A 22,600-nucleotide genomic window follows, 5' to 3' on the forward strand; every position below is an offset into this window, starting at 1 on the left:
CACGGCAAAAAAAAAAAGAAAAAACAAAACACATAGCAAACTAAACTAAACTTTTTTTTTTTTTTGTGGTCTTAGAAGTTAAGCGAACGTAATTTATTATAAACAAATGGATAAAAAATGAGACGAATGGGAGGAGAAGGAGGAGGAGGAGGAGGAGGCAGCAGAAATGCTAAAACTAAATGTAAACCTAGAAAAGGATGACACCTAAACAAAATTACACGTATATATAATATAAAAGGTATATGAGCATAAATATATGAATTTCCAATTATAATAATATAGCAGCGAAAAAACGAGACAAAAAACCCCCAGCTAACAATTTTGATTATTATTATGACGATGCGAATTATTATTATTATTGTAAAAAGTATTTAGTGTTAGCATAATGAGTAAGTTTATTAAAGAACCGAAACAACAACAACAACAAAATGAAACCACAAAACAGACAACTAAATCCTAATATTCATCAAGCGATTAAATAAAAATTGTGCAAACGAAATGGAAGCAAAGGAATGGAAAAGAAATGAAAAAAATTATAATAAAGGCTAAATAGGAGTGTGGAAATTGCAAGGAAAAGCGCCAGAGAAATTCGCATAGGAATGAGCGCGGCAAAGGCGGGAAAATCAATAATAAATAAACACAAATTGTTAACAAAACCTAAATAAAAAGCATGACGATGAAGAGCAACAAACAAAAAACGGAAATGAAAGAAACATTTGATGAGAAAAAAATATATATAAAATAAAAAATTAAACAAAACGGCGTGTTTTCTTGGTTTTTTCCCATTTACAGGATATCGCAAGTTGATTTGGTCCAGAAAGGAGATAGCACACTTATAAGTCTTAGCAAAAATCAGGAAACTAGACTAACTTTATTAGTCCTAAGATAACATCCCTCAATTGGCTATAACCCCAAGGTGGAACAGGTTATATATATTGTTCAATTCGTAAATATATATCTTTGAAGTGAGGCTGTGAGTCAGTGAACATTAGCAGGAAGCTCAGCTGTGTCTTTAATCGCACTCTCTCGTCTCGTCGGCCAAGTTAATATGCGTGGCTAATATCGGGACAACACAGTATTGATGTCCAGGACATGCACATCCCAGGAACACGGACATGGCCATGATGGCCATGGGTGGGGGTGTGGATGTGAATACTGAGGTGGATGTGGAGGGAGAATGGCTGGCCAGTCAGCAGTGCCTTTTGTTCGACACATGTGCGCGCATTCACACCTACGACCGAAAACACGGCCACGAACAATGAAAAGGGGCGTCTGGGAGAAGGGGAAGGGGGCGGGCGTCCAAAAGGGGGGGCACTTGAGGGGTGGTGGACACGGCAACGTAGATAGCATTTAATGCAAAACAATGCCACACTGTTGTTGCCGCAGGATAAGGCATGCAACAGCAGCAACACAACAACAACAACAACCATGACGAATTTCGTACTCGCCATATAGCCACATATATCCACAGATGGCCACAAACATATATGGCCACATATATCCACATCTGCAGGCGTTGCAAAACGGGGCACGCACTTGGACATGGAAATGGACATGGACATGGACATGGACTGGCACACACGCAACAGTGGAGACTCGCCTTCAGCGATCACAAACTTTACTTTATACATTAAGAATTTAAATAATATTCATTGAGTTCAATAAATTGCATTTGCATTTTTTCTTAAATTCTGTAACGCAATGGTATTACCCATTACCTATCCAACCTATGACATCTCCCTATTCCCTGGCGCTCGCTTCCCCATTAGCCAGGCTCCACTGTACCCATGGCGTTCAGCTGAGCGTTGCCCTGTGATGTGTTGCACTTCACACACGGATGCGGCCGCACGCACACTGCTGCACTCGTGTGCTTGTGGCTTGTCTAAAACGCATATTAAATGTCCATCAGTAGCTGCTCTCTGTGTGTGTGTGTGTGAGTGTAAGTGTGCGAGTGTGCGTGTGTGAGGCTGTGTGCATGGGCGAGTGTGTGTGAGTGAGGCGTTCAATCTGTCCTGGGCCATCAATCCACAAAAGCGTCGAGCCAGGACGAGTTTCTCCTCTGGTCCTGTACTTTTCGTCCTGCCAACCGCCCAAAGTCCTGATGTGTGACGTTCGTTTATCAGTTGGCAGCCGCCCGACGGCCAAAAAAGGGGGCATGGTCGTTGCAGGGGCGAGCAGTGGGCGCAGGTCAGGCGGAGGTCAGGGGGCGGACGTGAATGATGGACGTGAACTGCTGCCAGCAGCATTCGCACAGTGAGCAAAATGAAATATATATATACATAACTAGATAGTATAATGTTATTTATTCCAAATACCGTTCAACTATTAAACAAATATTACTCAAACTCGTTTTAAAATACAAATGTTTGTGTATGTTTTTTTATGCTAAATAACTGATAAAAATAACAAAGGCTTCTAAAACCACTAACCAAAGAAAATGAATATTAAAATGTTATATTTCGAACATTTTAATTACAACACTTTGCAGTTTTAAACAGTTTTTTTGCCTATTCAGCCCACTGTGCGTGGCCGTGTGTGAGAATTTGCTGTTTGCGTTGTTTCCGTTTCCGTTTCCGTTTGTCGCCAAAAATGAATTTGTTAACATTAAATGGCATTTAGACCGGTGTGCCAGAGGGGCGGCAGAGGTGTGTGTGGGCGTGGCCAGGCCCATCCATTCCCCCCTGTCCTTTTCCCTGGCAGTTTCCACTTCCAGAGGTCCTTCATCAGGCATTCATTCATCATCACTCATGTTGGCATGTCCAGCAGCATTTGAGCAACAAACTGTAATTGTAGTTTCGGACTGCGACTGTAACTGTCGTTGCAGTTGTGATAAATGCTTTCGGACTTTTGGCTTAGACACGCGTGCCCATCATCATCGGGGTGAATTTTTCAAAAGGCTTATAAGGCAAAAATAACAACCGCAAAATAGCCCTTAAAGCGCACAAGATCATATGGAACTTAAAGTTCTTACTCTAGATCTTGTTTTATAATAAAATGCATCGTATGTTCCTGTGCAGCTACTGTTTTCTTGTTGCTTTTGTTGCAGTTGTGGTTCACATCGCTGTTTGTTGTTGTTTGCCGGCGTTTGTTGATGTTTGCCTGATTGCCTCCATGAGCGCCGTCTAATGACTCAATTTTCGATCAAAACCCGAGACAATTACTGCCCCACAATTATCGGCATGTGAGTCACACAGTGGCGTGGTACTTCGATGGGGGAGGGGGAAAGGGGAAAAGGGGGAGGGGGCGGGGCACGAGCGGTACGAGCGGCATGTGCGTGCAACGCAATGACAGCCGGAGCGACGATGTTTGATTTGAAGCTGTCGAAAAGCAGCTCAGCAACCTCGAACAAAGCGCTCGAAATTGGAAACAAAAAAAAAAAAAAAGAAGGAGAATAAGGGTTTGAGAAAGGGTGGAAAGTGGAATCGATCGGGGAATACCCTAAATGGGTTGAATAAGTGGCTTAGAGTTAAGCGAATTAAAACGAGCCTGAAATTGAAATCAATTTAAGCGGATTGGCAAGTCGAGCAAATGGTATTTAAGTTTATTCAATCAGAGCGCAATAACTTTATAAGTACTATATATAGCACATAGTGTATTGTAATTACCACAACTATTTGTACAGGGTACTCGCGAGTGCTAAAATAAAAAAAGGCACACAGCTGGGGCCAAAGTGAAAAGTTCAAGTTGTGACGGCAGACAGGACGCCAAAGCACAGGACCCAAGGATGGGGGGGAAAAAAGAGCGAAAAGGGCCCAAAAGCAGCCGGAACCAAAGGCAGAATGGAACATCCACCAGTGTCTGTCCAGATGGCCAGGTGGGGGTCCCTTCAGGGCTCTGCCGAGGTGATTTCGCTACTGCGGCAGTGCCACTGCTGCTGACACGCAAACCTACTCCAATTTCCAGGGTCTGTCTACTCCTATACTCTATACTCTATACCCTATACCCTCCACTTCTTTCGGCAAAGGATTTTCAGGCAGGGTATCGAAAAAACGGGGGCCACGGGGGAACTGGTTGTGGATGTCCCCCTGTTTTGTCATTAAAACGATGCAACTGCAAATGCCAAACAAAGGCAGCTTATTAGTTCAGTTAAGTGGTTGGCTCTATTAATATTCATATACAAATATAATTATACAGACACTGTAGGATTCATTTCCAAATTTAACCTAGCCTACTTAGTTAACTTAGACAGCCAAAAAAGCATTACCAATACTAACCATAACTATCCCTTTCTTACGAACGTTGTAAATTCCCAGATTTAAATGCAAATCGATTGGGATTCCATAATTGAACCAGTACATCGAGTTTCCTGATCAAAATACTGATTATCGTTTAGACAAAAATCCAGGAACCAACTTTTCACAAAAATGCTATCTTTTGGCAGTGATTTTCAGTTCCAACTTGGCTTTCAGCAGACATTTACCAACGTCAACGATTCCCGCATCGATAGGAAATTCAATTGTATATATAGTACATCATTACATATGTTTTGTATCCGCCCTCGCAAACCTCGGAACGAGGGAGCTGGTGTGACGTATGGGCGCATGTCCGGGACCCATTCCGTTCACCTTTCGCATCCAAGTAGCGATCCACGAGCACAGTCGCGTCCACACATGCAATGCTACTGTTCTGGGCTGTCAGAGTTCAGCTTTGTCCACTTCCCCCGGGCGAGGAAACCCTCTTTCCTTGGCCATTCCTTTGACTTGGAGCACGCAATGTCATTTCACGCTAACTGCGCGACGCAATGGGAACCATTCGCAATCGATATACGACATCGAAGTACCCTAATCATTTACTTGTTTGCTTTGCAAGAGATAATAGTAATAATTCCACTTCATGTGATTCCACTCTATGGGTTTTATAAACTAAAAGCTATATTTCTATATAGTTAAATAATACACACTTTTGGAGCATACAAAATCTAGCAGACCCCGGGACAAAAACAGAAACAGAAACAGGGACATGTCCATGTCCATGTCCATATCCATGTGCATGTCTATATGTCAGAGGTGGGGCGCAAGGGGCATTGAGGGGGGGCTGCTCGGGACATGCCACGTAACAGCGGAAGCCGGCGCATGCGTGGCAGCTGGGGTTGGGGGGATGTCGCTTTGGAGGGGGGGGAGGGAGCTTACGTGGCTCTTAAGGGGGCTTTGGGGTCTCAAGAAGTGGGAGCCGCAGATGTCAGCGCTTGGAAATGTGTTAATATTTGATAAGCTCAATATGTGGTCCGAAATGCGATCGCCGCCGAATGGAGGGAGTTGGGGCAGTGGCAGTGGCAGTGGCGACGGTGGAGGGGGGTCAGTGCATGCGGCACGCAAGCTCACCGAGAAAACCCCTTTCGAAAACCCCTCGAGAAACCCCTCTTACCAACACGAAATGACACCCAAAACCGTATCGTTGGAAAATTGTTACAGCAAAGTATTAAGGCCTTGTCACTTTGACACCTTTCGCCCCGAAAAGGGGGCGGTGAAACGCGAACGGAGGCGTGGCAGGGGATTGTGGCAGGGGATTGTGGCAGGGAGATTGGGGCAGGGGCACCACTGACAGAGAACCGAAACAAAATGCTGCCAACTTGCTCGACTGTCACTTTGCATTCGACATGGTCGATGGGCAACCAAAAAAGAGTAGTACGTAACATGCAATGGTCATGTGTCTTTTATTCCTGGCGATACAAATACAAAATCGCAAAAATTAGGCCACAATATATAGTAATATTAAATATCCCGAAGTGAGCTGAACAAATTGCACATCCTTTGGATTTTCAATGCGACAGCAGCAGAAGCAGTCGGTAACAATTAAGTGTAATTTAAGAATGTCCCAAGCAGCCCTTTAAATTTCCACAATTTATTGATAAATAAATCCCATTAAGTGTCTATTTAGGGAGAACAATGCCGAGCCAAATACCGAAAGGCTTTTGAATGTAAGCTGCTTGGACAACAATGTGTGAGTCTTAACTCTGCCATTTGTGGCAGTGTCCTGCAATGTGGTCATTTTGGTCGTAAATTCAAACGCCGCCCACCTTTCAGTAATTTCCATAATGAGCTTTAGAAAGGGCTTTAGATACTGTGGCGTGCATTACAGTATCTGGGCACATGCATCGATGCATCGATGCATTGATGTAGCGAGGCATCTGTTTTGGCTCCGGCCTCAATAAGATGTTTTCGCAATTTGCATTCATTTCAATATTGATCGAATCGAGCAGACCCAAACATTAATCTCAGCCCACACACCCGCACACCCACACAACCACACACACGCACAACCACACACCCACACCACACACACAACCATACTGCAACTGCAACTGCAAGTTCATGTGCATGGGAAATACATATAAGGGACGCTAAGCATAATTAATATATAATGCAATATACTTTAAGGTCAACGATGTTCAGCAAAAGCCAATAGTAAATGAAAAAATATAATATAATAATAATGTTATGGATTCATTCCACTTAGTTACTTTCAAATGGCATGCGAACTAATAAACATCTGATATTCCCATTTAAACAAGATGCATTTACTTGGAAATCCGCGAAATGCTAGCATTCTGACCGCAGTCGTGCCCACCCACTTGCAGATACAGCTACAGCTACAGATGCAGATGCAGATATCGATGCATGTAAATGTGCAACGCATCCTTCAGATTCAGATACACACGCGTATCTTGGGCAGCGAATCCCTCATTGCTCGTGTAATAAAGCTGTCCGCCTGTCTATATCTTTCATCATGTCCACCGTCCGATGTCCGATGTCGGCTGTCTGTTTTCCCAAAAAGGCGAACACGTGTCGTCGTCACCAAAGCATCAGGGCAAAAGAGCAGAAAAGCAGAAAAGCAGAAAAGCAAAGCAGCAAAGCAGGAAAGCACAAGAGCACAAGAGCAGGAAAGCAGAAAAGCAGAATAGCATCAGCCCACGTAGCCCCACCTTTTCAGATGTCTACGCAGATAGATTGGACTAGATTGCAGCTGAAACAAGTAAGAATTCGCTGCTTTGGAGCTACAGACCCCAAAAATACCCCCTGCCATTAACTATATGCTTAAAATTAACCATTCAAACAGAAATGTAAAAAGTACAAAAATTAAACAACAAAAACCTGTGAAAATAATGAATTGAAGTACACCAGAAAGGAAAATATCACAACAAGTATGTATTCTATTTACCTTTTAGCTATTCGTAAATGCATTGAATTAACTAAATTATAAAATTCAGAAGCGCACAGCTCTAGATACCCAAACTTTCCAAATTACAGGGTATAAACCGAGCGAAGAACAGGAATCAGAGCAGAATAGAATGGAGCGTGGATGGGGCACGAATATTGGACTTGGGGAATGGGAATGGGAATGACTATCAGGCGCCGTCAACATGCCTGTCACACACACACTGCCACGCACACTATAGCACACAGGCACACAGACACACACAGAGACACAAACACTCACACACATATGGATACTGTGCAGACTTGACAGTGAAATGGCCTTCGGTTGGAAGTCGGATTGGGTCGCTTCATTTGCATTAAATAAGCTGAAATTCAGCAGCGGCACGCTCCATTTAAACGCTTTATGCTCGGCGGTCAATCCAAGATTTCCCAGGAACAAGTGCACCTACACCACCCCATCCCCTTTTTGGTATAGAAACTATACAAACTATATATGCAGATATCGCATATATCGCATATATGTGTATAGCGTGTGTTTTGGCCTGAATGCTCCACTAAGATCATGCGAAATTATCGTGTAATTAAGCGTGGCGCCTGGGCAATGGCAATTAGTGGTTGCCAAGGGGTTAAGCCCCGGGGAACAGCGGGTTAACGTCATTCGAGGGACGCAAAACAGAAATAAAAACAGCAAGTGGTGCCGTTTGGCACCGTTGCGCTCGATTTGATGGATTTTATCCCGAGATGCAGGCAAACTGAATGTTGATGGCTTAGGAATTCACTCCATGATTGCATTGGTTTGAAAAGCATTGGAAAATCCAATGAATACTTATACTATGTATGGCAGAATTGTTAAAGAATTGTTAAAGAATTGAGACAAGGCTTAAATATTTTTTAAATAAAATTGGCCATTGCAATATTTTACGAATGCAATTCCATCGATTTGGGGCGATATTTTTATGGATGCAGCGACCCTTTCTGGTCGAAATAAAATAGTCATTGATATGTTATTAAATATGGCGTCGGCTGTGCAAACAGAGGACGAAAAAGGGACATGGAGCCCACAGGATGACACACATGAACCCACACACACACATGCATGTGTATTTATGAATATGGCTGCGAGTACATACAACCAGATACGATTTTGCACAACACTCATACTCATACCCACACCCATACCCACATTCACATTTACATTCACAATTCAGGGCATTGTTTGCTTTGATTTTATTACGATTTTTGTGTTGATTTTGCTTTTATTACAATCCAATGCTGAATACTCCCGAATGCGAATGCGAATATGAATATTCATTGTATGGCTGTTTTGGCATTGCTGTGTGTTGTTGCTGTGTGGGGTCCACATGAAATTCAGCAAAAATCAGAAAACCGCAAACACAAAATGCGCTTAGATCGACAGAAAAAACAATCAAAATCCGGCCAAAGACATTTCCAAACGACCAATAAAAATTTCATCATTTATTTACGCACACACAAGACCATAAATATAATGTCTATATACGGTTATTTACGAATAGACATCGATTTCTATGTTTCCTGCGCATTTGCCGCATATTTAGTTTAGTTTGCCCGCAACTTTAATTTTAACTGCCGCATAAAAACTGTTTTAGGTGAACGCAATGAAGTGATTTCTAAACATTTTCTAGCTAAATAAGTAATTAATAGAAACAAGAAGAAGAACAAGTGATTGAGCTCTTCAATTTGAATGCTTTATTAATGGTTAATATTTGCCATGCGAAGGTCGTAATGCCCTAACAAAAATTTCGCAATTTTTCACATGAACTCCTCGATTATTTGACTTTTGCCGCATGTTGAGTGAAGTTGGGTGGCATTTTCCCCAATTGCCATGCTCCAGATTTGCCCCCCCTTTTTCCCCCATTTACCACTTCACTTACACAGCTTTATGTTTGTTTTGTGTTTAGCAGACAAACAGCAAAAATGAAAATCAACAAGAGATTTCCACCGCCCTCGAGTCATTTTTCTCGTTGGCTGGCCTACCATTCAATCCTCTTTTGTCTCTAAAAATATCACAAAATAAAATTCTTATTAAAAATTTTTCATTTATTTATTTTTGCTTTGCTTTATTATTTGTTTTGCCATTTGTTCCACACACACACACACACACACAAATCGACAGGGAAAAGTTGTGGCTGGCGGGGAAGGGAGGGAGGTAGGGAGGGAGGGGAAACGGAAAACGGAAGAGCAAAAATCTATGTGTGTGGAGCATTTAAAAGCTTTACAAACATTAAAATGTCTGTCTAACAGTGAGCGGGTGTGTCTGTTTGACTGTCTCTGCACTGGAAAAAACTATGTACTATGTTCTATGGATAATAGGGATTAAACTATATTCTGCAGCACAAGAAACACAAAGTATATTGACCAAAACTAACCAAAATATATTCCAAATATATGGGATGGAATATCTTATTGCCTACTTTTTTGTGTTTAATTATCTGTAAAAAAAAATATTGAATTGTTGTACCCTATATTTTTATTGTGAATTTATTTTTTGCTTGTTAAACAGAAAATTGTAAAAAAAAAACAGTTAAAATGTAGAATGTTTCAGCTTCTTAAGCTTGTTACAACGTTTAAAGTTTTTAGAACTTTTTAAGAAAGTTGTTGTCCATTTAAAACACGAAAACAACGATAGTTTTTCTCTGTGTGTGTTAGTGTGAGTGTGCGTTTACGGCATCAAAAATTGAGCACGTGTGTGCGAGTGTATTTGTGTGTGTGTGTGTGAGTGTGTCTCATGTTTGCGCAAATCGTTAGAGCGAAGAGTTGTGTAAATATTTGTGTGAAAAATTTTTCCAAACGTGGATTAAAAACTTTTACCATGTTGCTTGGTTATAGTGCGAGCGAGACGGAGATAGCAGGGGGGGGCTGTGGGTTTTGGGTTTTTGGTGGCTGTTACAGGTGGACGAGGGGCGTGGCAGGTGGAGGATTGCATTTAGTTGTCGTTGGTTATTTGGTTGCCTCGCATATCTGCTATCTATTACAGATTTATTTTGAAAAATTTATTAGCATATTTATTTACTTTTCGTGTGCGTTGGGGCTTATGTTTTGGTTATTTTTGGCATTACGCAATTTTTGGGCCACTGTGCTGTTCTGCATGTGATAAGTTGCAGCATTTGCATTGGCCAAATGATTACGAAATCGGATGAGTGCAGACAGACGTGGTCGCACGTGGGTTTTCGACAGACTTCAAACGGCTTAAAGCGCTTAAGGAATTTTCATTTTCAGTATTTATAATCGTACAAATACATATGTATGTATATAAACGCTGCTCATTCAAGGTGAGCCTTAAATTGCTGGCAATTAAATTGAAAAGTGAGATGGGAACATTTCAATAACAACTCAGGAATTATGGTTTTTCATGAGACTTTGATTTATTTTATTGCCATGCCAGCTGACAAGCCATCGATGGTGAATTATAGTTTATATTTTAAGCTTTAAAAAACGCCTTTAAAATGCCCTAATATAATGATAAGCTTAATTATGTTGATATTTTGCCAGACTTTAGCATTTCAGCTACTATTTCTCTATTTGGCAAAAGGTGTCCCACTGGTATTATATGGCTGGGAAATGCCCAATCTAAACTTTACCTATTTCGATGGCAGGAGAAAAACCAGTGAAAAGCCTGGAAAAATGTTGCTCAAGTTAAATTGCGACAACTTTTTCGCTTTAAACAAGGCAAACAACAAAATGGGCGAGAGTTGGGGGAAAAAAGTGTGAAATTTTAAGTACTTGAAGTGCCTTTGGGGCAAAGTCAGCTTCCCCCTCCCCCCCTCCCCCCTTCCCCTCACGTACACACACACACACACACACCCTCGCAGGCGCACACAAACACAGAGAGACTTAAACAAGCAATGCGTATTCATAACGCGTATACGCCATGTTGTTGTTGACAGCCATTTTGTAGATGATGCGCGCGCGCCCCCACTTAACAGCAGGGAAAAGCTGGGAAAGCGAGAAAACAACTCCCCCCGGGTGGAAGCAGGCACCTCCCCAAACGCCTCGACTTTCCCTCAGCAATCTGCAGCCGTCACACTGGCAGAAAAAGCGTGCGCACGCTGAAAACTCAATTATTTTCTCTCATCACTGTGTTTCTATGCCAATTACTTGAATTTAAGTTAATAAGTTCAATAGGTAACGTATCGCTTGCAACTAGTAAATAGTAAAATAGAAATGTAGAATAAATATAACTAACTAATAAGTAAAGGAACCATTTTTGTTGCAAGTTGGGATGCTTCGATTTGTGGTCGTTGTCTCTCTGAGCCACAAAATTCGACGAGGCGTTCGTTTATTTGAGCAGCGCCACCTTGGCGTGGCAAAAGCTCATTTCGGGCTGTCCACCACCAACCCCCCCCCCTCCCCCCTGGCTCCCCTTGAATAGCAGGAAACCCTCCTCCACCCCCACAAAGGCCCCCTCTCTCGGCAAGCAGGGCACGTAAATAAACACAGCTCAAGCGAAATATATTGACGATGTTGAAGCGGAAGAGCATCATCATAGCGGTAATCATGTTACCTCAATTCGAAATGAATTCATAACTGAATTTTCGCATTTTCCACCCGCACTCCCCAAAACTTGGCAAACCCATCGTCCAACGACCACCCATCACCTTCTAACTTCCCACTCGAACCACTCAGTCGACACGGGAATGTCACTGGCTAACCCCAAAAAAGCAACACAAACTGATAGACACAGGTTGGTCGGGCACAAAAAAGGACACACAAAAAAAAAAAGAAACAGAACAGAAGAGAAGAGAAGAGAGGAGAGGAGAGGAGAAAAAAAAAACAGCAAGGGAGGAGTGGAAAAGCTGACTGCCAGGATGTCATGTTGATGATGACGCCGTTGATGGGCATGGGCCCCTTGGAATCGTGTTGCGAAGGCCTCGAATCGTGTTTTTAAAGCGTAGCAGGCGAAGCAGCAACAACACAGCGACTACTGTGGCAGCAACAAATATGAAATCAGGAGGTAGGCGTCCTGCTAGCCAAAAACAAGACGCACCAGGACATACACTTCATTTAGTAGCAGTTACTAGCTTATGCTATTTGTAGCTTATTAAAATTTATTTTGAAAACTGATAAAGAAAGTAACAATTGCTAAGTAACAATCTAATATTTGCTGGCACTCTAGAATACTCTATAATATGCATTTCAAAAGCCATCCCCTAGTTGCGAGGACCCTGTTCGGGCGCCAACGGAACGTAGAATGGAGAAAACTCGTTAACTGGCATTCCACTGCCCGCCGTCTCTGTCTCCCGCCTATGTGTCCGTCCAGGATTTGCAGCTGCCTCGTCTGAAGGACAGAAGCGATGAGGAAGAAGGAAGCGGGAGGAGAAAGGGGAGCAGAAAGGGGAGGAGAAAGGGGAAGAGAAAGGGGAAGAGAAAGGGGGAGGTGGCTAGGGGCAGAGGGCAAGGACAGGAGGTGAAGAAGTGAGGGGTGCGCGACCTGATGAGCGTCTGATGGGCAGATGGCGGCCTTCTATTTGCCACCGTTTCATGGCCTGTCCATATCCCCGTTATACACTGAAAAAGTTCTAAAATTCCGAATGTGAATTTTAAAGTGCTGTAACTAGATTTTTAAATCCTGAAAAATAAACTACTTAAAGAATCGAAAAGAATCGTTGCAATGAGTAAAGCTCTAGAATAGTGCAGTCTCGGTGCAGTCCATTTAACTTATTAGCTCTTCAATAGTTAGTTGGCCATATGCTTTCGGCCCATTTAACTTGTTGGGCTTCTTTTTTCTGTGTGCATCTCGGCCGAGTTGTCCTTGTCGTATAATGTATTTCGTCGTGTCTCGCTTGCTCCTTTCAGCATTCTCCTTTCCCGAGCATGCATTTTATCTTGTTGTCGTCATCCTTGTTGCGCTACCCCCCTCCCCGCATTTCCCCACTGTATGCGCAGGATGTTGCTCGTTAAATTTTCTTTATGAAGTTAACTGTAAATGTCCCTGCTCGTATATCCCAGGACCCGTTTCTGTTTTTGCTGTTTTGCTGCTGCCTCACTTCAATTTCATTGCGCGCAAAATAAAATGAAGGCAGCAGCAGACAGCGGAGATGGTCGGGAAAATTGCGGGGGAAAATGCAGGGAAAATGCAGGGAAAATTGTAGCACTAGCAGCAGTAGCAGCAGCAGCAGCTGAGAGGGAAAAATTACTCAGTAATGCAATTTCGCAGCTGGCAAGTCCTTAAAGCTTTAAGACGCAACCGTTCGCCTTGCAATGCAACTCAATCTGCTGTTGCACCTTCCATTTTCCATTTCCCATTTCTTCATTTCTCAATTTTTTTTTTTGCGCAAAGATCAGCCCCACAACAACAATGCGTTTTCCACCGTGCCATGTGAATTTCGCTCGATTTTCCAGCTTCACAGGGGGAAAACTCCGTCGGAATAAAACAAAAACAGCGAAATGCAAATATTTAAATTGCATTCGCGACTGTCGCACACGCCTCGTCCTTTGCTCCTTTCGCTCCTTTTGCTCCTTTGCTCCTTTCGCTCGAACAACATGCACCTTAAATCATTCGTTCTGCAAACAGATAATTTATGTTTTATGTTTCACAAGAAAATACCCAGGAAAAGCGTGCGAAAATTGCACGAGAGAATGTGCCAAAAACTAAGGAACAGTATTTTATTTTTTATTTTTAAATTATTAAGATAACATTTAAGCACACTCTAAATAGTCAATATTTTTGATTTCTCGAAATTGTTGCATCTTTCTTCTTATTTCGCTGATCAACAGAAAGTTGCCGTGTGGAAAGCAGACAACTTACTGGAAACTAAGGAAAAGAAATGGCAACCAGCAGCCAGTGCAAAAATAAGAAGCCATTCAAAATGGGCAAAGAAAGATTGCAGAGTAGAAAAGGAAAAAAGAAAATCATGAAACATTTTTCCAGCAAACATGGCGAAGGAAAATCGAGCACAAAGACATCTCGAAAGGGAAAAATAGGGAGATTGTGGAAGAAAGTCTGTGGAATATTAAATGGCACCGAAAGCAAAGAAGCTTAATATGCAGCAAGAAAACGGAAACAAGATTCTTAATAGTAATACCTACTTATGATTTCCAACTTATGATTAACAACTAGTTTATTTGCTATATTATTTACTATATTTTTATGGCTTAAATAAAATAATAAGTTCTTAAAGCTTCGATTGATTTAATTGCTGAGCAACCGTGTTATTCTGCAACAAATAGCATACTTTAAACAGTACTTTATGCTGTAGCCCGGCGCTCGATGGCTTTTCTCAATAACAGCGACGGAACAGGAAAAGCGTGGAAAGGGGAGGGGAAAACAACATATAAAGGGAAAACGAAGCGAAAACGGCAAAGGAAATGAAGCAAGAAAAATTACAATTCCCGACATGGATGTTCTTGGGGCGGCGACAAGGGGCCTCAAGATGGGGAAAGCTGGCGGCGTTCGAATTGAGTTTTGGTGCCAGGACGAAGGATAAACGTTCCACAGGAGCGAATGGGTGGAGGGGGCGGGGCTGGTTGGTCTTTCGCCATTTTGTATGCAGGCAGATGAATTGGCAACACAACAGCACAGCTGCGTAAGTGTGTGCGTCGTGTGTGCGTGTGTAATTTTTATCTGCCAACTTTTATCATTTTTTATTTTCATACACATTTCGCTTTGGCATAAGGAGCGTCAAGGTAAAGCGGTAAAGCTGAGGAAATGAATGCCCCCCACCACCACCAACACACAAACACACAAGCACACAAACACACAGGCACACACACACACAAGCACACATGTGCGTGTGAATAAAGGACGCAAGAAAAATTGCGTTCAACTTTGAATGAGTTTTCCAGCAGCAGCACACCATCGCCATCGCCATCTCCATCACCATCGCCATCACCAGCATCCACTCAAGCAATGGAGATTGAAGGACGCAGTGGCTCTCAAGGCTACTGACTACTGACTACTGACTGCTGGTTGGTGGCTGTTGGCCACCCGAAAGCCCACCTGGTAAACAAACAAACAAACAAACAAACAAACAACGAGAACAACACAAACTGGCATTGTCATCGTTTTTATTGTTGCCAAGGAAAAAAATAAGGAGGAGCAACTGAAACACAATTACCTGTCGCCGCCGGGTGATATATACACACTGGCACACACATTAAGGATTCACTCGTGTAACATGAGCCGCTTGAACACTCGCCTTTAAGGATCTGCTATCTGCTATTTTTGGTAACTTTCTGTGCTACTTCCAGTCGAAGTTTAGAGTCTTAAGACTCAGAAAAGCCTCTGATACATTCTTTCACTATTTGATATAGCAGAGATATAGTAAATCAGTAAGTCATAGGATATATTTATAGGTAAGGATATAGAATCGCTCTATGTGGTTTCTCTAGAATGAAGCTTTTGGCCCAGGTAGCGAACGTCGTTGTACACACTTTTCCGGCTTTTCCGTCTTCCACTTCATTGGGGAAAACAACAACAACAACAACAACAACTTGGCTGGCAGCCATCTTGACTGACTGCTTTCCCCCCTTTCCCCCTTTCCCCGCGTTTTCCACTCGAAATTTTTCCCCAACTTTTGCGACTTGCCTCTCTATCTGTTTTATGCCCGAATCACTTTTGCAACTTTTGCACACACTCAAGCAAAAAAGGGGAGAAAATGGGGCTGTAAAGTGCAGGAGTTGTTGTTGGGCGGTTGGGCGGGGTTGATGAAGAAGATGGCTTAAGATGGCTGGAGTTCGAGGCAGGGAAAAACTCATTCCGAAATCATTTTTGGAAAATCGCCTGTGGCTGTGTTTTGTTAAAAACTGAGAAAACGGAAATACTATAGCAGAAAATGTGCCATTCCGGTTCCCAGTTCTCAGTTTTCGGTTCTCCGCTGGAAAAGTGCTTCCCTTGCCGACTTGTTTAACTTTCACTCAAGTGGATTTTTGACTGCGAACAAAATGCAGAACATGTTGAGGGAAAAAGACAGAGACAGAGACAGAGCTTGTTATTTTCCATCAAACATGGCAAAGTTTTTATGATCTCCCCGAAGAGGTTTAAAGTGTCTGAAGACATCGTGCTCATCAGCATGATTCAGTTGCTCATTGATAGTCAGAAATTAATAATAGTAATTAATAATGCTCCAATTTGCTTCAAAATGTTGAAGCTTGAATTAAATTTTCCAATTTTTGACCATGATTTTGGAATGTTTGCCGAAAATCGTGTTTCTGCGACTATAAATATCAGCATTTTGATCAGAACTTTCGAAATATTTGCCCGAATATGGAATGGCATACCTAGTTGAACTCGTAATAAAATTTCCTATCGAACTGTGTTTTCAAAAAAAATAATTTCCTTTTTTCACTTTTCTTCCAATTTTTTGTGATGATTTTTTGGCGAAAATCGCTTTTCTGTCATTTTGCGACTATAAATATCAGTATTTTGATCAGAACTTTCGAAATATTTGCCCGAATATGGAATGGCATACCTTGTTGAGCTCGTAATTAAATTTCCTATCGAACTGTGTTTTCAGAAAAAAAATTATATTATTTTCACTTTTCTTCAAATTTTTGGTGCGGTTTTTACCGAAAATCGCTTTTCTGTCATTTTGCGACTATAAGTATCAGTATTTTGATCAGAACTTTCGAAATATTGGTCCAATCGTAGAAAGTCATACCTCGTTGAGCTCGTAATTAAATTCATTGCCCAGCAATTGCTGAGGGACGAACAAATAAAAAAAGATACAGATGCATTTAAGGGCACATATGGCAGTTTCTGGTCAACATCCGCGGTCGCTGTCGCACCGAGCCAAATCAGGGTAATGTGATATATGGCCAGGGTACTATGTATAATGTACGAGGATGTCTATAAGGCCAAACACTCCCTCGGCTGTTCCGTTTGCATCTGGTCGTGTGCCGTTGCCCTTGTAATTAGATGATCCCCAAATCAGCCGCTAATTTTTCCGCAATTTGCTTAGTAATGCAATCTAAATACAAACAAAATAGTTCCCTTTTTATTTCAACCAATTCAGGGGTGGACCGCACCGCAGGGTGGCCCGCTGAAGGGCATCGCTATTGGAATGGGCGTTCGACGGGCCGTGAAATACACACTCGAAAAAGTGAATGGCATATGTACACATATATGCCCCGGAGTGTTGCACATGTCCCTGTGCGGCAAAGGCAGCGGCTGTGGCAGAGGCAAACAACAGCTACAACAGACGATGCCTGAAGCTGCCATTCGCGACAGTGTTGCAACAAAATATAGCCAGACTTTGTGGCCAGCAAACGGATCGAAAATATATATCTAAACAAAAAGTACACTCGCTGAGTGGAAATAGTTTAAAGAGCGTTTAAAATTGCAATTATGGCTTTTTAAAAGTAGCGTTTAAGCGCTGAAAAAACTTGCAAAACTTGTGTCATCACTACGCGGCCACCGAGTTTGGAAAATCGGGCGGGGGAAGCATGTCAAAGCCAAACGACAAGCGTTGGGCAAAGGACCCAGGGCCAAGGACGAAGGACGAAGGACGAAGGGCGAAGGACGAAGGAAGATGCGGCGACCAGCGAATTTGGCGCCGCGGCGCATCTCTCTGATCCCGGCGGGAGTTCAGCAAACTGCCCGAAAATCACAGCAGGGGTCGAGGGTTCGCGACTGGTGCTTTGAGCTCTGTTTTTGGGGTTGACCTGTCGCCTGCCGACGACAACTCGAGCCCTCGATGTCCTTGCGTGCCTCATACAGTTGCCATGCAACAGCAGATCCTGCTGGTCTTGCCCCTTGTGCACCGCACCCTCATCCGGAGCCCACATGCCGCGTTCTTGGCTTTAATTTCGGCGCATTTGGCTTTTGTAACGTGATTATCAGACGATTTGATTTGGCGCTAAATGCAATTGCCAAATGCCAAAGTCAACGGGCAGCGGGAAAACACCAGGAACACAAGGAACACTAGGAACAGCGCACAAGTGGCAATTGTTGCTGGGGAAAAAGTGAGCCTCTGATAAGCCAATTAGCTGGGAAAGGGAATCAGACAGCGAAACTGATGTATCTCTCTCTCTCTCTATATATATATATAAATATGTTTCTATATGCACATCATCTCATCTATAAACTATTAGCATTTCATGCAGGCCACGGATTTAACCTTTATATGCTGCATCACGCATCCGAACTCAATCGTTAAGTCATATGCCGTGATTGATCTTTTCGAGGGCTAACATGGACTAACATTGGACGCCATTGCTGGCTGGGATCGGGTCGCCACATGGGGCCCATCATCGTCTTCCGAATCAGGCAGCATCATCATCTTCATGCGCACAGCATTTTATCCAACAGATGCTAACTTCTGGGCTCGGCTTTTTGGGATCTTCTCGCCTCCCGTGGGAGCAGTTGCTATTGTTGGCACAGTAGCAGGGAAAACACCTCGCCGGCACACAGGTCATCTCTACAAATATATATATATGTATATACATATATATATATGTAGATATATATAAACCTCGCAGCGATTTCCCTCTGCCATTTGCCGTAAAGCGTATCTGTCTCCCGTATCTTCATCTCCAGCCAAGCGCACATAAATATGGTAGAAGGAAAAGCTGGGGCTGCAAAAAATGCAAATCACTGAAGCTCAAAAGCCCCGAAGGGCGGAAAGGGGGTGGCTCTACTCTGCTCTACTCTACTCTGTTCAGTTCAGTTCAGTTTGGTTCTATTCTGTTCTCTGCCGGCAAAGTCAAGCCATGCAAAAGTATTACAATAATTATGATAATCTATGCCATAAAAAAGAGCCCAGTACCCAAAAGTGAACCTGAACCGAAAGTCGCATTTGTGGCTTGACTTGCTGTCGGATAATGTGGGTGGCTGGGTGGTTGGGTGGTTGGGTGTTTGGGTGTGGTGTTTTCGGGTGGTGCCAAAGAAATTACCATACTTTAAGCTACCGCAAGCAGAACCGGAATAGAGAGCTTGCTGCTTGGCTGTTAGAAAAATGTGCATGAAAATCCACGAGTTTCCCGCTCGGACAATCTCCATTTCGAAGACCAAATTTAGACGCTGGTTGGGCAGCGAAAAATTGTGCCTTAAATGAGTTGTTCCCCGGAAAGGTGGTAAGTATTGAAGAGGCATCAACGAGGTTTCCCTATTTTTTTGAACAACTTCAATGCAATCTTCCACATAATTGCAAAAAATTAACAACATACACAAAAGGCACAGCCTTTGGTTCTTTGGAACTACACACACCTGACCACTTCGCTTCTGCCCTCTCGCTCCCGCAGTCGGTCTGTCTCTTTCGGCATGTCAAGTGCAGCTTTCAAACATTGTGTGTGTGATTTGTATCTGTGTACGTGCCGTGGCACGGCCGTAACGCACAGATGTGCAATGCAACCTCTTGATTTTGCTGCTCCACTTGCATTCCCATGTCCTGCAGCAGCAACATTGTCCCCGTAGTGCGACGTTGCCAGTTGCACGGTGCAAGTTGCCCATTGCCCATTGCCCATTGCATGTTGCACGTTGCACGTCGCCAGTTTGCAGTTGCCTGCTGCAATGACGCCCACACATCCTTGTTGCCCTGCAGTGTTGTTGCTGCTGCTGTTGCAAGTGCCACTGCTGCTGATTTCAATGTTGTAGTTTCTGGTGTCCTTGCTGTTGTTGCTCTTGTTGCTGTTGTTGCTGCTGTTGCTGTTGTTGCCGTTGTTGCTCTTGTTGCTGTTGTTGCTGCTGTTGCTATTGTTGCTGTTGTTTTTGCTGTTGTTGCTGCTGCCTTAGCTGCTGCTGTGTTGTTGTCGACAGGCCATCAAAATCAGGCAACGCCGCTGCTGCTGCTGCTGCTGCTGCTGCTGCTGCTGCTGCTGCTGCTGCTCCCAAAACGCTCGTATTTCGTTTACAATTTGACCCCTGAAAGGCACACAGACAACAAACAAACAGCGGCCACAGCCAGAAAAGAACGACCACAGCGAGGGTTGACTGTAGAGTACCGAATTCTAGACAAAGATCTTGTTCAAGCGGTTAATTTCAAATCTCTCAGATTGCCGCAAAACCTAATAAATCGTAGTTATACATTACTTTTCTTCATAACCATGCTGCATCGTAGAAAAGCTTTCGAAGTGAAAAACAAAATCATTCTCCAAGTACAAGAAGGTCCCTCGTCTTTCCTGCAGGTTGGGGTTCTGGAATCGAGTACGGATTCGGACGACAGGTTGCTGTTCTATGGCTTTTCTACTATTTTTTCATCATTGGGGAAAAGGCCCTGGACTTTCCACACCCCAACCCCTAACCCCCAACCCCCAACCCCCGAACCCCCAAACCCCCGAACGAACAAAACTGAGCCTGTGTGCCATGGGTAGTTTTGATAAAACGTTTCAATGGCTGAACACATAACAGTTGACTGGCTGCCCGTGTCTGTGTGAGTGTTATTTGGCGACAGTGTGTGCCTGTGTGTGTGTGTGTGACAAAGACCATAAACTCCAATGGGGGGAAAAAGAAAAAAAGAAAAGCTCCGCACACAGCAAGACCTGAAGCTGAAACTCTCGAGCTCACGGCTCTTGGCTCCCAGCTAAAAGCTAACCCCCAAAAAAATATTTGTCTATATATATAAATGTATATATGTATATATATATATATATATATATACATACAGCTCCCCAGATACCCCCAGCAATCCGAAAATCATGTTGCTGCTGTTGACGATGCAACGCTGACTGGCATTTTGGGGGTGGCGACGGTGATAAAAAGTTGTGCTTGCTGTAATAACAACAGGATCGAGAACTGCCGCCGATGCTGGAGCTGATACCACGGCACAGCCATGGCCAGTGATATAGGTACACGCGGAGAAATGTGGCACACGATAGCTCTGCTACTCAACTCAAGCAAGGAACTATCACTTTTCTTGTTTATGCTCGATTTAGCAGGAAACTTCGCACTTTGGAATATGCAGTGGGAATTATTTAAATTATCACAAATGTATGGATTTTTGGCAGTGTATAACTAGCTTAAGGAATGGTTGCAGTGGCTGACAAAAGCAGAGCTAGTACATTCAAGCACTGAAAACATTTGTGACAATCAATCAATAAAACGTCATCTTAATTCCGAATTCTTTCAATACAATTATAAATATGGTTCTGGCAAACCTCATTTGCTATTTGTTTTTTTTTAGTTTTTTCGTAGGCAACAGGTATTTCTCTGAGTGTAGGAGTGGGAGTGGGCGTTGGTTTGGGGCAAAGACCGAGCGACTCAATGAGGCTATTTGGAACACAACGATTTCGCGAGGACGACAACGCTCCTGATTCTGATGCTGATACTTACGAGAATGGAGATGGCTGCTGGCCGGGAATAGGGATGAGGATGGGGATATGGACGGATGGAGCACGAGGACTGAGTTGGAGATGGAGATGGAGACGGAGATGGAGATGGCAATGACGATGATGATTACACGTTGACGATGACGACTGTGTCGCTGCCACTTTGCCTCCCACTCAAGCTTCCACTTTATCAGGTTTTACACAGGGAAAAACTTTAACTGCCAATTATTTAATATTTGTTCAGCTGTTTACTGAAAAATCCCAGCGCAGAAAGTATTAGTGATATTTATTTAAAATAATGCAACTTGAAACCAACTTGTTTACTGAAAAATCCTATTGGAGAATGTATTTTTCACTGTTCATGATACTTATTTAATTGAACTTGTGCTAACACGTTTGTATATTTTTGTGAGCTTTCTAATATTTGCTTGACCTGCCTTTCGGTGTAGATTTCGCTCAGTGCATCGCTCCCACTCCCACTTTCTCCCACTCGCCGTGGCAGATATTCATCGAAAGCAGAATGACAGCCTAGAGACACATTCAAGGCGAAGGCGAGAGATAAGAAATGAATGACAGGCCCAAGAAACCAGAACCCGAACTCAAACCCAAACCCAAACCCGAAGCAGATTCCCGTTTGAATCCGGGATGGTAAGGAGCCAGGAGGACGAAGCCAGGAGCAAGGAGCAAGGAGCTGGCCCAAGGACCTCCAGCCCCGGCACATCAGTCAGTGTCAGTGTGAATGCGAAATTGCGTTGCTTTTACGAGTTCGCCCTGGCAGCACAACTGCCACATAAAAGTAATGCCTGATGGATATATCCTTCCCCCGACGTACCCACCTCCCCACCTCTCCACCTCTCCACCTCGCCAGTTGCCTAGATCCTGGGCGAAAGGTAAGCCCGAGTCCTTGCCATCGTTAGACGATATATATCTGTGTGCAGCGGTGGGGCGGGGGCATAAATCACAGTTGCTGGCGTTTTGGGGGCACATTTCAGCAGCCAGAGTTCCAGCATCCCAACATCCCAGCATCCAACCACGATGTTCCAATGGAATCACAGCCCTTATTTCATTCCCACCCATTTGGCACACAAATATTTATGTACCAATGCAAGAATGGGATATATAATATAACTATTTAAATATCATTCATTGAATGTGAAAATATAACTATTTAAATATCATACATTGAATGTGAAAATATAACT

The 22,600-nt window shown here is 43.2% G+C and overlaps 1 protein-coding gene and 1 pseudogene across 2 annotated transcripts in view; both read right to left on the minus strand.

Annotated features, from left to right (window-relative positions):
• The window catches only part of LOC120455562 (zinc finger CCCH domain-containing protein 13), a 151,530-nt gene that overhangs the window by 120,701 nt on the left and 8,229 nt on the right, over window positions 1-22,600 (minus strand). The window lies entirely within an intron of this gene.
• LOC120455681 lies at window positions 12,347-20,186 on the minus strand (annotated as a pseudogene).

Source organism: Drosophila santomea, chromosome X (genome assembly GCF_016746245.2).
Source record: "Drosophila santomea strain STO CAGO 1482 chromosome X, Prin_Dsan_1.1, whole genome shotgun sequence".
NCBI lineage: Eukaryota > Metazoa > Arthropoda > Insecta > Diptera > Drosophilidae > Drosophila > Drosophila santomea.